At 40.6% G+C, this 16,232-nt stretch overlaps 1 protein-coding gene across 2 annotated transcripts in view; it reads right to left on the reverse strand.

Moving 5' to 3' along the window:
- Positions 1-15,622, reverse strand: part of tenm4 (teneurin transmembrane protein 4) — a 220,303-nt gene extending 204,681 nt beyond the window's left edge. For both annotated transcript variants that reach the window (XM_053647427.1, XM_053647425.1), the window contains exon 1: positions 15,405-15,622. The gene's annotated coding sequence lies outside the window, so the exon portion shown is untranslated. The remainder of the gene's footprint in view (positions 1-15,404) is intronic.
- Positions 15,623-16,232: the final 610 nt, after the last annotated feature.

The raw sequence follows: 16,232 nt of genomic DNA on the forward strand, positions 1-16,232 counted from the left end.
TTGTATTATACAACTCCGAACAGGTCACTCGCACCGGTGATAAATATTTAGTCACAGTCGCACAAAGTACTTTTCAGTCGCAAACGGGAGTGAAATGGTCAGACTGTAGAGCCCTGAGTTTATCTGCAAAGTTTTTTCCTGTTCGGCGTGATGATGTTTAATGTCCCCGACAACCTCTGTAGTGCCATTTAGCATCGTGCTAGTGTCATGATTTCCCCTTGCACAAGCGCTGGTGCTTGCAGCGAAACTGGCAGCTCGAGCGCTAACCTGGTTTCCGGGTTTTGGCATTACAAAATGACGTCATCCCTGCGCCACCCTATGTGATTGGCTGTAAGTGTAGGAAGCACTTGATTTGAGTGTAGAAAACAGCAGAGTTTTCTATGAGCGGAGGACAAATTTTAAATGTTAATATCGCAGTCGATCATGTTCATTTAATCGCGGGCAGTCAAAATCGCGATCGATATCCAATTAATTGTGCAGCCCTAACCAAAAGTACACGATACTCGATACCAAAGTCGATACCACGGTGTGGTATAAATTAAATAAATAAATTTTTTATTAAAAACTCTCCTGGAGGACATCCTCCTCTGGCTGATACTGGCAGAGAGAGAGAGAAAGAGAGAGAGTGATTTTAGTTATCAAACACTGTCTGATAATGAGTGGAGGTACAGCACCCCTAAACGCGTGCGCGCACACACACACGCGCGCACACACACACACACACACACACACACACACACACAACTTGTACTCTGAATGCAAGTGTTAGTTTAAATTCACTGATTTGGTGGCAGGCCAAAAAAATTTAAGAGCATTAACATTTGAATAATTATTAGTGACATGAGGCTACATTTAGCTGACAGGACACGGGCTGAATGGCGATGCATGGTGGCCCATTAGGAGGTAGTTTATAACACTGCAATGCATTAGTGTTGTTAACAAATAACAGGCTATCGCAAACATTACATGGAACATAACGTTAGCTGGTTTCACGGCCACAATGCCAGCTGCCTCAAACAAATATAATATAGGACCGTCTTTCAGGTGCTTCACCAAATTCCAGGTGTTTCCTCGCTTTGTTTGAAATGAACGATAGCATCGGCTGCACACCGGCTTCAGAGCATCAATTACATGTTTGTTGTCATCCGCCTCGAATGCAAAGTATTTCCATATTCCATACCACCTTTCCTCTCAACGAGTCACGGTGGAGCTAAACTTCTGTAGTTTTTCCCGTGTGCTTGTAGTTGTTGTTCTTCTTCTTCACCACTTGACCACTTGCTGCCCCATCAGGTCTGGAAGAATTGCAAGCTCGGTACCTCCATTAGAATGGTACCAACGCTACTCCAGAAAAACAAGTACCGTCACGTTTTAAGAATGTTGGTACCGACTTGGTACCGAAGTATCGGTTCTCCTGACATCCCTAATTTATACACTCATTCTAATGCTGCATTGTTTCCATAGTAACTACTAATTCACAGAGACTTGTATGGCAGACACTCTACACACTCTAAAGCTAGTAATAAACTGATTTACAATAATGTTTCATTTAACAAAGAAAAATTTATAACTGTTGATATGTTAAATTGTTTTCGAGTTTTCATTAACGAAACATTTCTTCAACATTTGTGGAAAGAGTTTCTGGTGTCAGTCTTTTGTAACAGTCAGTAAAGGTGTGTCCAAAATCGCATACTAATGCACTATTCTACACCATTTTGAAGTGTGTTCACACTGAAAATTCCAACAAGTGCACTTCAAGTACCTGGATGAGGCACTTCTTCAACCGAAAAAACAAAGTATGGTATGTTGGACACGTCATGCACTCGACGGTTGCAGCTTTGCTTATGTAGCGGAAGAGGGGAGGGGCTACCAGGTGCTGATGCTGGCTCAGATTTGCTCATAATCAATAAAGGTCATGTTGGGCATAAACGGTTACACTAACATTAGTGAAAATTCATACACTACACGGTGGAGTACATGGTGCATAGTGTAAGTGTATAATGTATAGTCATTTGAGACACAGCTAAAGTTTTCTGTCATTATAAAGTCATGAGCACAGAGGCTTTCGCATTTTCCGGTTACTCAGTAATAAGCTGTTTGTTTGTTTTTTGCATTATAGTAACTTCAAGAGAGAGAAAATATCTAGTGAGGAAAATATTTTGTGTTTGGGACATTCCACAACATTAAATGTAACTATAAACAGTTAAAAAGCTTGGCACATTCTTCATTAATAAATGACATTTCTTAATTATTTGCAGAATAGTGTGGAATAAGAGGAATAACAAAAATCTACAAAATCATAGAGTAAACAAGTGGACAAGACGGCAGTTGTTTTTTTCAGATGTTCACCAAGCAACTATAAGAAAACAGCAAGGCAAAAGTCACGCGTGACCTCTACTTAATAATAAGCAGCTCCTATATTTTTTAACAACCCAAAAGACCATCGTCGCATCTTCTTGTTTTCTTTTGGCTCACAAGACCAAAAACGTGGGAATTCCCAGATCAGAGTTCACCTGCATAAAATTGGCGTGAACAGAAAGAAGTAAATGTGCGGCTTTCATACCCCGCATCCTTTCCCCCACGGTGAACTGGCTTTTCTGGTGGACGAATTTTATTCACATTCTACTGCATATCAAATACATAAAGTGGTAATATATTCCACTGGTCTCATTACAAGGAGAAAAAGCTGTCCTTTGAATGCCAAAAGAAGCACATAAGCTACACTGTAAAGTGTGCTAAATTCTATAATTCTTCATAATCTTAGACTTAAAATTAGATCCTAGTGATTTGTAAGACACCTTTACTTTTCACACCTTTGATTCTGCAGATCTCACACCCACGATAATAACACACTGAATAATATCCTATCTGAACATTTAATTTTGCAGCCTTGTTAAATATAGTACTGCACATTATTTTACTTCAGTCACGTCATAACCCAGAACAAGACTTCATTACAGTACAACTGAAATACTAGAAATATTCACTACTGAATTTGCCACTGTATTACTTGTATTACTTTGTCAAAATATTCATAGAAAGCTGCAAAAGCACACTACTCCTTCAAAGGCTAGTCATCTTAAAATGATTAGGTACAGCTTTCAATTACAGTCCCCATATCTAATAATATTTACTGCATTAATTAACAATAAGCTTCAGCTTTAATCAATCATAAGTAGGGATGCAAAGAAATGAAAATTCTTGTCCGAAACTGAAACCGAATATAATGAAAAACTTGGCCGAAAGCCGAAGGCCAAATACCGAACACGTTTTTTTCCATTTGTTTTGCCATTTTTTTCCCCATTGCATAAATTAAATAGTCAAAATGTGCTTTTTACTATTTTGTCTTGCTTTCCAAAGAAAAAAATCAATTACAAAAACTATAATTTCAAAATATTTATTTAACACTGAACATTTTCTTTTCATTCCAGCAGGCATAGGCTACCAACAAGGCACAATATAACTTTAAATAAATAAATGAGTTAAATAAAAATATTTTTATGTGGTCATCTTTGAGCCCCCTTGAATAGCCTATGTTAGGCCTATAACTGACTGCTGAAAGAATGTAACACTCTGTAGCCTACAACAAAAAGTGCATTAAAAAGTGCATTGACAAGAGTGCAAAAAACGGTTCTATTCGGTTCTATACGGCTGATTATATTGGGCATATGTACCGCTCGCATCCCTGTACACCTCGCGGAGTATTATAGTAGATATAGTATAGTTGGATACGTTGTTAATGTTATGTTCATTGATAGATTTAATTAGTTTAAACTATAGATTAGTTCATTTAGTCCACGCTGGTTTTTCCGCTCCCAGTCCATAGTACTAGTTCATGTTTCTTGTTGTGTTTTGACCCTGTTTTCTGTGACCGTAACTTTGATTCCTGCTTTGCCCCGTTTATGCATGTTTGCCAGTCGCCCGACCCTTTGCCTGTCTTGACTAAGTTTTCTGGATTACGATTTGAATTTGTCTGCATGCCCCTAAATAAATACGTCTTTACCTGCTTCTGTACTCTACTCCCTTACGTCTCGCGATGTGACAGAAACATGCTCCAGAACAGAAACAAAACAAATGCACGTGTCCACAGTAAACATCTGAAGCGCACGTAGCTCGTGCACGTAGCTCGTGCACATAGCTCGTGCATGCGCGCACCCCCTCATGAGGTCATGACATTCGCGCGTCACACTCTGGTTGCTAGGCTATTTGGTCGCGTCATCAAACACGTCATTGTTCGGTCAAATTTATTCTGCCTTTTCACCTATGCTTTTTTTTTTTGTCATTTTCGGCTGAATAATTTCGGTTGCCAAACATTCAGTGCATCCCTAATCATAAGCAACATTAAGAAAGTAACAAAGTCAATTAACACATAAACTGATGTCTGTTTAAATATTAATGAAATATTCCTGCAATGACAGTTTAGTCAATCTATGGCTAAAAATAAATCCACATAAATAAGCTACAAATTAAATGGCACCATTTTCCTGAATGCTGATAATTTACTGAAATCTTGTCTCCAGGTGTAAATATTAAAACTTGCTTTTCAGCAAGTAAACAGCCACAAATGTTCATTAAGGTGTTTAAATTACGTTCGCTCTGGACGTCATTTTTCTCAGTGATGGTATGAACATTGGTTAATGCAGGTGTTGATTATTTGGCTTCTTTTATTCATAATTTTAAAATGTTACTGTTAATATCACGTGTTATTGTTATCTGGTTTGTTATTGTTAACTAATGTGTTAAATTTGGGATTCTCAAACTATTTTCACTGTAAAATATTTGTTTTAATAAACAGATTTCTTTAGATTTGTTTTAAATTCTTACTAGTACAAATACTATTGCCAATTATCCTCATAAATGATTGTAAAGAGACGTTGCGTGCTTGAAAGTGATGTCATGACAGTCCTTGATAATGATAACTTCAGTTGAACCACCATCATTTTCGACAGCAGAGCTCTGTGTAGATGTGTGGAAATGGCGGCAGGCTTAATTAGTAAAAAACATCATTCAAACCTTATTCAGCTCCACCCATTTAATCATCAGAGACCTATTTTTCACAAATCTAACCTAACGTAACTTGTGTACAATTAAATTTTGTCGGTTTATTGGAGCCATAGAGCTATTCTGGAACTTTCCACTGACGTTCTGTCCATTTGTTCCAAGGTGATATTATTTATAGCCCTAGCAGTTGTTGAGTTACTGAGGTTCGGAATAAAATCAATTTAATTAACGTGACCAGAGGCAAAGAGGCAAATAACTCTAAGAACTCATTAATAAATATAATAACTGATAAAGCTGGGTCGTAATTTCCAACAGTGTAACTAATTTCAGACCCCTGGCTATACTACCACTTTGAGAACCACTGTACTAATAATGTCAGTTAATGTAACCTTCATTTATAGCTTTAACAATCATTATTATGCTTGAAAATGTTTAGAAATTTTCTAATGGACGTTCTAATGAATTTGACAAATTATCACTGCTGGACTCTTATCTGGCCTTTCTTTATCCACTGAAATCACCCCTATCCTCAATCAGTGCAATGAGTTTTGTTAGTTCTAACCACTGACTAAATCTTCTAGATCCAGAACATGATAGGGATGATGGGATCATTTACTTCCAGTTACATCAATTAGTTCCTTTCAGGCAATAGGCTACTTTTTTGGATTTACTCAACTACTTCAACCGAACCTAGATGATGCCTGAGACTGTGTACTCAGCCCAGAGGCTTTGTCTATACATTCCCACTTTTCATTTTCGTTCCTCAATCTCCAACCTAATTCAATTTTCTGTGAAACGACCACCTGTAATTATTTGTACGCTCTGCACAGCCTCTCTGGCTGAGTGAGCCCGCTTTATTTGACGGTGCCCTTGCATGGAGGCCAAATTCCAGAGTAAGCGCTTTAATTGTGGGACCTTAATTGCTGTTGTATTAGAGGGCTTAGCAGGTCTTTCATTTCAGAGTCCGTTTTGCCTCTTGAAGCACTTTGCCTTTGATACACACAAATGAGTAGACAGTCCAAGGAGGAGGAGAGTAACAGTGGGAGATCTGCAGCAGGAAAAACACTGATGACGTCAAGATACAAAAGACTCATTCGCTCTTTCTATCGTCGTCGTCCCCACCACACACACACACACACACATCTCTTTTTCCCTCACTCATCATGTAAAAGCTTGGGCTCTCTTCCCCCTCGGGTCGCTTTGTGAGCAAGACGAGGGGAAAGTGCTGCAAACAAAGCAATCAATTGGACAACCAGTATGTCCTCGAATAAAACAAAGAGAAACTCGGTTTAAAATAGGACACAGTTCTCTGGCATTTAGAAACTCACAGACGGTACAAAAGACAGCGGTTGCTTCACGCTGAGACGTTTTCATCATGATAAAAATGTGTCCATTGTGTCCATCTCACTCTAGAAAGTTTTAGATCGGAACGTCACACTGCGCAAAAGATATCAAAAGATTTTTTTTTCTTTCTTTCAATGTATCGCAAAACATAAGTAGAAGCGTCAACAATCTTTCCACATCCTCTCTGCTTTAAAACATTTATCTACTGTACTATCACTGTACCATTATACTATTAAGTCTATATTCATATACAAGCCTAACATTATGCAATTATCTGCTTTAAAAAATAACATTTCCTATTAAACTGGTGCGACTGCCTCGGTGACATTCAAACGCAGCCTTCACTTCCAGCATCCTTTCACCTGCAAATCACTAGGGCCTAATTACCTGCAAATTATCTGCCATTTCACCATCTTGCATAAGATTACAGGCCACATGATGAAATGCCACGGGGGAGTCGGATCAGAGGTGAGCGACCCGTACATGCAGAAAATGTGGAATCACTCTGTTAGTCTGATGACGCTAACTGACATGACAGCCGTCAGACAAAACAGACCTGGAAATGGAGCCTTCGAACAAAATAAGTGTGCCTTATTATTGTTCTGTAAACCGCCTCCAGAGGGCTGAGCTCTAATTTCCTCAGCTGGCCGCTCTCTCTTTCTCACTCCCTTCCTTCCCTTTCATTTTTATTTCTCATTTTCCATGCATGCCCTTCCCCATTTCCCCTACTTTCGTAATATGCCTTCACATCTCTTACTCTATTTCTCCCTCTTTCTCGCTCTTGCTCTTCCACTCTGTCTACTTTTCTGTCCCTAGAGTCCAATCTGTCACAGGACAGAGAGAGTTTCATCAGCTACCCGAGCTTTCTCTTTCTTTCTTTCCCTCGTTCTCGGAGTTGCTGTGCAGCATGGCCTTTGGAGCGCTGGCGAGTCTTTCCAAGTAACAGCCACTGAAGAATATTCTTCTGTTCATCCCATGATGCAACTTCAAATTTTTCAATGTGAGGGCAGTCTAAAGGACTTTTCTCCTGGCAGCATGTATCTGCACAAATCAAGTCAAGAAATAATATTAACATTTACAGTAGGTTTCTATGCTTAAGATATTTCTTCTTCGCGAATGATGCAACCGGACAGTCAGACGTCTAGACAGACGCGATTAAATCGTGTTTTAAAGTATACAGGAGAATGAAGCAAAAGCAGACAGCTAGCACTGTGCGAAATCCGTTAAGACTGTTGGAGAAGCATCCCAGGTAAGACTTTTTCTTTCGAAGCTTCTTACTTTACTTTCATTTGGTATCTACACTTATAGGCCAGTTTAATAGGAACACCTGTACACCTGCTCATTCATTAAATTATCCAATCAGTCAATCACATGGCGGCAGCACAATGCATGAAACCATGCAGATACAGGTCAAGAGCTTCAGCTATTGTTCACATCAAACATCAGAAAAACTTTAACCATGGCATGGTTGTTGGTGCCAGACCGGCTGGTTTGAGTATTTCAGTAACTGCTGATTTCCTGGAATTTTCAAAACACAACACTACACAGAATGGTACAACAAAACAAAACAAACATCCAGTGAGCATCAGTTCTGCAGGTGGAAACACCTTGCTGGTGAGTGAGGTCAGAGGAGAATAGTTCGAACTGACAGGAAGGCTGCAGCAACTCAAATAACCACTATTTACAACCACAGTCAGCAGAAAAGCATCTCAGAATGCACAATATGTCAAACCTTGAGGAAGATTGACTACAACAGCAGAAGACCACATCAGGTTCCACTCCTGTCAACCAAGAACAAGAATATGAGGCTCAAAAGTGGGTGCAGGCTCATCAAAACTAGACAGCTGAAGAGCAGAAAATATTTTTCCAATCTTCACATGTCCTTCTTTTAAAAAGAATGGACGACAGATGATGAGGAAGACACAGGTATGTGGAAACAGAGACAAATCCAAAAAAAAAGTGCAGCATAAATGTGTCATATAACTCACCACATACCACAATATGCCACATTAAACACTTAAACATACCAAGAATAAATGATGCTAGATATACTCAAATAACATCTTTCAATGTTATGCTGAGAGAGAACACTACATCTCATAGCTAAAATGTTGGCCAACAATTGGCCAAAAAAATCTCGCTGCATAAGAAATGATATTGCTACACAGAGCTGTCCCCTCTCCCAGGAAATAAGTTCATGTCCCTTAGTCTGTATTACTGCACTTAACTAACTAGCTGAGCATGTCCTATTACATTACGCTAGCTACTACGTTTTGGTCTGGTCAGTTAGGTATCTGGTCAACCAAAACATGTGACCGGACAGCACATTTTACTTGCTTTTTTTTTACTTCTTCAACCCCCTTTTTTTTTTGGTCACAGCATAATTCCACATGAGTTATTTTATAGTTTTTATGTCTTCACGTTTATTCTAAAAGGTAGAAAATACTCAAAACTAAAATGACTAAGAATGTCCACACTTTTGGCTGATAATGTATATGTATATCTTTCTTTAATTCACCATTCTAGAAACTGAATCCATGTGTTGTGTGATTATAATATTCCTCTCTACAGACAGCACATTACGAGTGTCTGCGTCTCAGACACGAAATGCACTGCCATAAATCTTCTCTTATGGTTCCTAATTGACAGCGCTTGGCTACAGAAGAGAGGGCGTTAGACCAGTAAAGCCATGGCAGTTTTATAACTGCTAGAGCATTTCCTCCATTAGTCCAGACTACACAGATAATTGTAATCGTAATGGCTATGCAATAATGCACTGATACGGACATTACTCCAGCGGATCTACGGCAACCATAAGCGAACATAAGACGGCCTGTCTGTCTAGGTGCGAAGCGTTATTCCACACTCGTACACTCGACTGGATATATATGAGGCGTGTTAAAGTTTGTGACAGTAAATTAAGCTCCGGTGACAAAAGCTGAAATCCAAGTCTCGGGCGCCTAGATCATGATTAGCTTCCCGTGGCTTATGCGAATCATCACAGAAATTGCTACATGTGTAGTGTGAAATGGAGGACACAATGGACATTCTGTTACTGACCGCTCAGGAGGGGAAACATGAGCCCTCTTGCTCTCTTGAAAGTGGCTCGAGTATGTATTGTCAGCCCCCCTCCCTTTCCTGAATCTACTTCGGTGGCTGATTCTGCCTCGTATTGCCAATGAGCAGGATGGAGTAAAAGGCCCCATTCATAGCATAGGTCACTCCACATCACCAGCAGAGGGGAAAGAAAATAATCAATATGATACAAAGATGCTTATTAAACTCCAGCCTGTGCATCTGAAGCAAAACGCTTAATAAATCCAAAACAGCTCAATTTCCTGTGTTTAATTATTTATGGTTGCTATGCTGAAAGCATGTAATTATGTTTAATTACATAATGTTGGTATGCCAGTTTATTTCATGTTCATATTGCATGCAAATAACATGCACAGGTCTCAAAAAAAGTTCTTTGGGCACATTGGGCAAGAGTTCTTCACTTCCTAAAGGAAGGAATTAAGTTAAGGATTCCTTGCAAAACCATATGTTGTAGGGTTCTACATGTACCTTTAAAGGTTCCCCAAGACCATACCGGACAAAAATCCTTTAGGGTACTAGTTTTTTTGTTTGTTTGTTTGTTTGTTTGTTTTGTTGTTCTTGTTTTTTTCTAAGAGTGTACATTATCAGATTCCAAACCTTGGTTGTTTGGATTCAAACTATTTTACAATTTTAGTCAGCTCTGAAATCATTTCATGAATGGTGCATTGTTTTAACATCTGTAAAATTATTCAATATTATTATTTGCCAAATGTTCTGCTGCTGAGGCAATAATCAAGTTTACTTGGACAATCCATTCCCCATTTCTTAAGAAAGCCAATGCTAAGAAACTCCACACTGAAATATTTCAAGGATTCTGGCACTAGTATTAAAAAACTTTCATACCAACCGACGATTCAATACGGTTCGATTGTGTCCAGCAGGACCTAAGGTGTTAATTCGACACCGGGGATTGTGTGACTGATGTGAGAGAGTCCAGGGGGCAGTAAACTCTTGGGATCAGGAAGGGCACATGCTTCAGGGCTCACGCTTTAGATGTACCACAATAGAGTCAGAGGGCTGAAAGCGAAGTGCTGTCTCCTTATTAAAGTGCAAGAACATGAAGAGCATTCATCATCTTTCCATTGTGTATAGTGTGCCACCGTGTTGAAAACCACCTCAATCAAATTCTATTTACACCCTGTCCGTGCATGATAGGAATAAGGTCGTTTGCAGGCCATGCGGTGCATTAGCATGTTTCAACAAAGCAGACAATGCATGACAAGTATAAAGTGAGAACTCAGCACTGACCGCTCTTTGGCCTGGAGTGTTATCACTGCTAACAACAAATAGAAGTTAATTGATTAATTATTCCGTTTAAAGGATCTACCGCTTTCAGCTGTCAAGCGACTGCAAGCAATAACTCTTCCCAGGCTTTTATGTATTCCACGCATCACCCGCCATCCCTGATTGATTAAACTAAACTAAACAAACTGCTTCGCCTTCAATTTCACACCTTCAGTCATCTACATTTATCAAAGCCTTCTATTCAAATGATGAGCAACGACAAACAAAAACTGTAATCCATATCCCGGGAAAACAAGCCAAGTGTATCCTCTGTATCCCGAGAAATAAGGACAAATGTTCCCTGGGAATGTCGGTGTGTGCTTTGTATGAATCAGTAGGCATGTGCTAGATGAGCCGAGGGTCTACCTGGCTGGAAATGTATAGGAGGTGGGCATGCTGTGAAACAGGCCCTCTCCAAGGTCATTTGGATGTAAATGTGGCAGCTGTTGATCCTGATCCCTGCTTTCAGAATGCACAATGTCTAACTCCTAAGTCCAAGTCTAAGTGAGGGACAAGCTTTTCTTCTCCACCAACTGGTTGGGGGGGAAAAAAAACGAGGCGCTCGCATACAAGGCCTGAATTGCATTTTGCCCAACAGCCGCATTTAGAAGAGAATGGTGCAAAGCTCTGACAGCTGCATAACTCCACTAAGAATGCGTCTCCCTGAATGAAAATTTTCCTGAGATTAACCAAGTTTCATTTGACAGAATGACAGAAAGAGTGAAAAAACGAGAGGAATATCCTTCTTTGAGCAGATCTCAGACACTTCAGCGTTCCCGGTGCACAGTCACCATTCCGTGATTCTGAAAATAAAGATGGCTACTGTTTTTTTTCCCCCCCTAGCTCCCAGCTCTTGAGTACAATAAAATGTTATCTTGATAGGATGCCATTAGTCCTATGTGTGATAAATCACTGTGTGACAGACTGCAGTTTCGACTAAGCATATTGCTCCAGGCAAGTGAATACAGCGCCCTCTCCCCCTCTTACATCTCTCAAGTCTGTGGATAAAGACAGCGAAAGGGTCGGCTATGTTTTTAAGGCTCGATTAATGCATTAATGGGAAAGCGTGACAATGATGTATGCCATGTCTGATCAGACACATATGTGGTGAGTTGCCCGAATGTGTAGGCACAGCTTAATTCCCCTAAATAAAACGAGGAGCAAATGAAGCGTTGTTAAAGAGGGTAAATTACATTCACAGTCATTCATTCGCTCCTTTTCTTCCTATCATTAGTGCTTGACACAAACTGCAAAAATAAAGGAGGCTAACAGTGATGCATTGTTTTGACTGAGCTATCGTAGGACTACAATTAGCAAGACCTAATTACCACAATTAAACAAGACCTTATTTGATAATTAACAATCTAAGTTGTTGGGTGTTTTTTTTTTCTCCCTCTGGCAAAATTCCACTGGAAATGTTATTTAACAGAAAGTGTATTTATAATAATAATAATAATAATAATAATAATAATAATAATAATAATAATGCAAATTAAAATAACTAGCCGACATCTTACGTAGACATCTTACAGAAAGGGTTTTTCTTTTTCATTCCTTCCTTCTTTCATTTCTTTTTGGACATGAGACACCAGAATGAGAGGCAGCCAAACCTGCATAGTTGCCCTGACCTCTGAAGAAAAGAGGCATTTTCCCAGCTCATAAGCCATCACTATCATTAAGTCGGTGCAATATCATATACCTGCTGCTGTTAAGTGTTCTATGATTACAGATTACATGTAATGTTCAAAAGATAATTCAAATTGTACCGTGAAGATGTTGTCTGAACGCTTTTAGACATAATATAATATAACACTCAACGGCTGAATGAATTAACTGGTGGCTGTTTGGCAAACTGCTGTGTGGCATTGTCCATTATGAAGAACTGATTTTATGGAGCAGCTGGGCATTGTTTTAAATCATGGTAATCACGTGTCTGGGTGGTATTTACAGCACTATAAACTTACTTACAATAAAAGCTTAATTACCTTAGCAGAAAATCCAAACACCAAGAGTCACACCAATTTTCCCATTGATCTGCCATCGGGTTGTGAGTGCACAGGAGGTCACGGCTGTAATGCATTTCATTGATCCGGCTTTGCATGTATACTCTGCTTTATAACTACAAGCCGCATCCGCTCCAACCGATAAAATCACTCGCCTCTGCTTCTCTATCCAACTTTTCGTCATGCTAAGCTGGGCAGTAATGAAGGTCAAAAGGATTTGCCTTCACCAAAATGAGGAAGCTGATGAGAGTTCTGATTACTTTCTTTACAAGCTGATGAAAGATCCTGCTGCTTTTTTTCCTGAAAATTTGTTCCGGTGCATATGGTGGGCTAAAGCAACATGTGTCCTGTAGGAGAGACTTCATCAGAATGCAGGCTGTTCTCCGACGGTGTGCAATACCCGGTAAAAAAAAAAAAGAAAGAAAAGTGTACATCTAACCACTGTGAAGTTTACTTCAAGATTGATATAAATGTGTGAAAAATCATGGATGCCAAATGACTAAATCATGTTCCACTTGGAAGATGTGTGAAAAATTTGAAATAGGAAAAAGAGAAAAGGAAAACAGTGGGGTTCTTACTTCAGCTCTATCACACTAGGCTTCAGTGAAGTGTTCTACCAGCAAAACCACCTCCAAACAGCCGGTCTCTAAAAGCAGTGATCAAATGGTTGTGGCACTGCGGGGATGAAAGACCCAGCAGGGGTGCAATTGTCGACCGCTTTAATAGGAGGGAGAAGCAACAAAAGGACAATGAGCCACACTTCCCCATACTCTGGCTGTCCACTTTCCAGTGAAGCCTCCTCCTTTGCTCAGTGACTGTAAAGTCTCCACCATTATTGCATGAGAAGCTGTGAGTCCCCACTGAAAGCCTCACCAGAGAGCTGAGGTAGTACACTGTACTGCTTCCATCGCTGTTTCGTTTCTTACGGACAAAGTCTCCAAAGGTCTCAAACGAGGAGGGGGTTTATGAGATGTCTAAGCTGAACATCAAAACAATATACGAGGAAGGCAATCAATTTGGTCAGTTTGGTCACAGCGATTTGACGCACTTCTCTTCAGGTCAAATCTCACACATTTTCGGAAGCTGCTTCATCACAAGCACATGGATGTGTGTCTGTTCCTAATGATACACCAATAAAGTATACCGCTATACGCAATCCTTTGTCACGAGTAAATTAGTTGCAGAAAGATGAGAAATCCAATACGCTTAATGCAAGAAGAAAAAAAAACCATGTGGAGAAATACTGAGGCAGAGAGTGAGAGATAACAAAGGGGGCTCTGTCTTTGCTTTGTTTCCTCTCCATGCCTAGCGGCCGGCTCTTCGTTGTTCCTGCGTGCTCATCAACTTGGACCAACAACAAGCAGGAGAATACAAGACTGCCCTAGAAAGGTCAGCCTCTACAGGGACCCACCAACTTCAGACTCATTTATCGCTATTAACCAAGTGCTTCACACGACACTACAGAGTGCGCATTCCCTCAGACCTCAGTCCAGCCATTCAAGCATTTGGGCCCCACTATGGCCAGCGGGAGCTACTTGTGATTTTCAGAGCGCCCCAGCACTCCATCCTGAACAGCTTGGGGAGGCTGATTAGCATTCTACACGAGTGTCCGTTTAGGGAATAGTAGCCGAAGAAAAGTTTTCTTATTCATGCAGCCTGTGGTATTGTACAACTGACTTTGTGTTTTCAGGCCCAATAGTGTTCAGCTTCAGGCTTAAGCATGGCTGACAGAAAGAGGAATGCATGCAGTGCAAAAAAAGCGCCATATTGCAGGTTTTTACTCTGAAGCTTTGCACAACCTCTTTTTTTTTCCCCCACCACACCATCCCCATATATATTTCTCTCTATATATTTTTTTTTCCTCCTGTACCCAATACTAAACATGATGTTATTTAATTTTATTGCAAACTTTTCTATTGGCAATAACAACACACACACACACACACACTCTCTCTCTCTCTGGAATTCCCAAGTAAACCAAAGCTACCAAAGACTCGTGCTGTATGATATAAAAGATGATATGCTTTTATAGCAATCTTGTTTGCACTGACTTATCCATTCGCGTGGGGTAGTGCAGATAGAGCAAGCACACGATGCGAGCAGCACATTGCAGCGGTTCCACAGTAAGGCACGCGCTACTGGATGAAATGAGACACGAGCTCTGCGCTTTAAACAAACAAATAAATAAATAAATAAACAAGGCACGCGATCGTCCGCTAAGATGCAGACGCTTTTTCAACTGCACGCGCTTTAACGGTGATTGCCTTTTCTTTTCTTTTCTTTTTTTCTTAAACGTGAGCCTCTCTTAAACTGCCGTGTAGGCGGTAAACGCGCAAGCCTAAGCACATCCACGCGTGGCCCTTTGGGCTAACCGTACAGCTCAAATAATCAGACAGTATAATTATGAGAAAAGAGGCTGAGGAAGCAACTTTTTATCCATCAGATTGTGTTCAGCTCGAGCTGCAACGCACACCGCGTCAGACGCGCGTGCAGTAAAGCCTTTTTCACAAGGTGTGTTCTCCTATAGCTACTAACTTTCCTAACCAAATAACCAGCCTAAATGCATGGCCTAGGAATAACCCGAATACATCCCCAAACCCAGCCTGCTGCAGAACGTTTCTTTGCTTCGTGTGCGTTTGCAGCATCACGCACTTTCAGGGAAAGAAAATGGGAGCTCACCATTGTGAAGGCAGATCCGCTGTTTCAGTAACGCTGTAGAAATCTCTCTCTCTCTCTTTCTTTCTAGCTGTCTTTTTTCTGGGCAGATGGAGTAAGAAGTGCAGGGTGCGTTAGACTTATCACTCGCACGTCGTCTCCCATGAGAGATTTAACTCGAGGTGAAACGTCCAGTGCGCAGAGGCATCATTTCGGATGAGAGAGAGAGAGAGAGAGAGAGAGAGAGTCCGGAGGGGATGGACGGTGCGCGCGCGGAACGGACCCGCAGTATCTGTAGCATAGAGCAGTGTAACGCTGCAACAAAGCGACAGAAAATAATGAAAGAGAACAAAAACGCCTTTAGAGATAGACGTGAAAGAGTGAGGTCCAGCTACTGCTGCGTTATCCGCGCCTGCACGATACAGAGAGGCGGGAGAGGCACCGGGAGAAAAGCCGAGAAGCGACTCCACAGCGGCCCCGTGCAAGTCAGAGCTGGCGCGTACCATGTGGGAGAGTGGGTGGGGGGGTGCGCGCGCGCACGGGAAAAACGCCTCGGTTTTATTAGTAAACGCGCCCACGCTTTAACCGTACGCTACGGTGGAGTACTATTGTAACACACCTTGTTGATCCATGCGGTTTTGGATGTAGTCCAAATGTAGGCACACGACGCAACACTGTAATATTCAGTGCCCGGTTTAACTGTAATACAAACAACACAACACCAAGACAAGGCATTCTGGCTGCTTCCTTAACTTAATCTAACAAAATGTAAAAAGGTACTTTTCAAACTTTTTACACTCAGGGACCACCTGTAAAAAAGAATTTAAAAAAAATTATATATATATATATATA

The sequence above is a fragment of the Ictalurus furcatus genome, chromosome 17, assembly GCF_023375685.1.
Source record: "Ictalurus furcatus strain D&B chromosome 17, Billie_1.0, whole genome shotgun sequence".
In the NCBI taxonomy this organism is placed as follows: domain Eukaryota; kingdom Metazoa; phylum Chordata; class Actinopteri; order Siluriformes; family Ictaluridae; genus Ictalurus; species Ictalurus furcatus.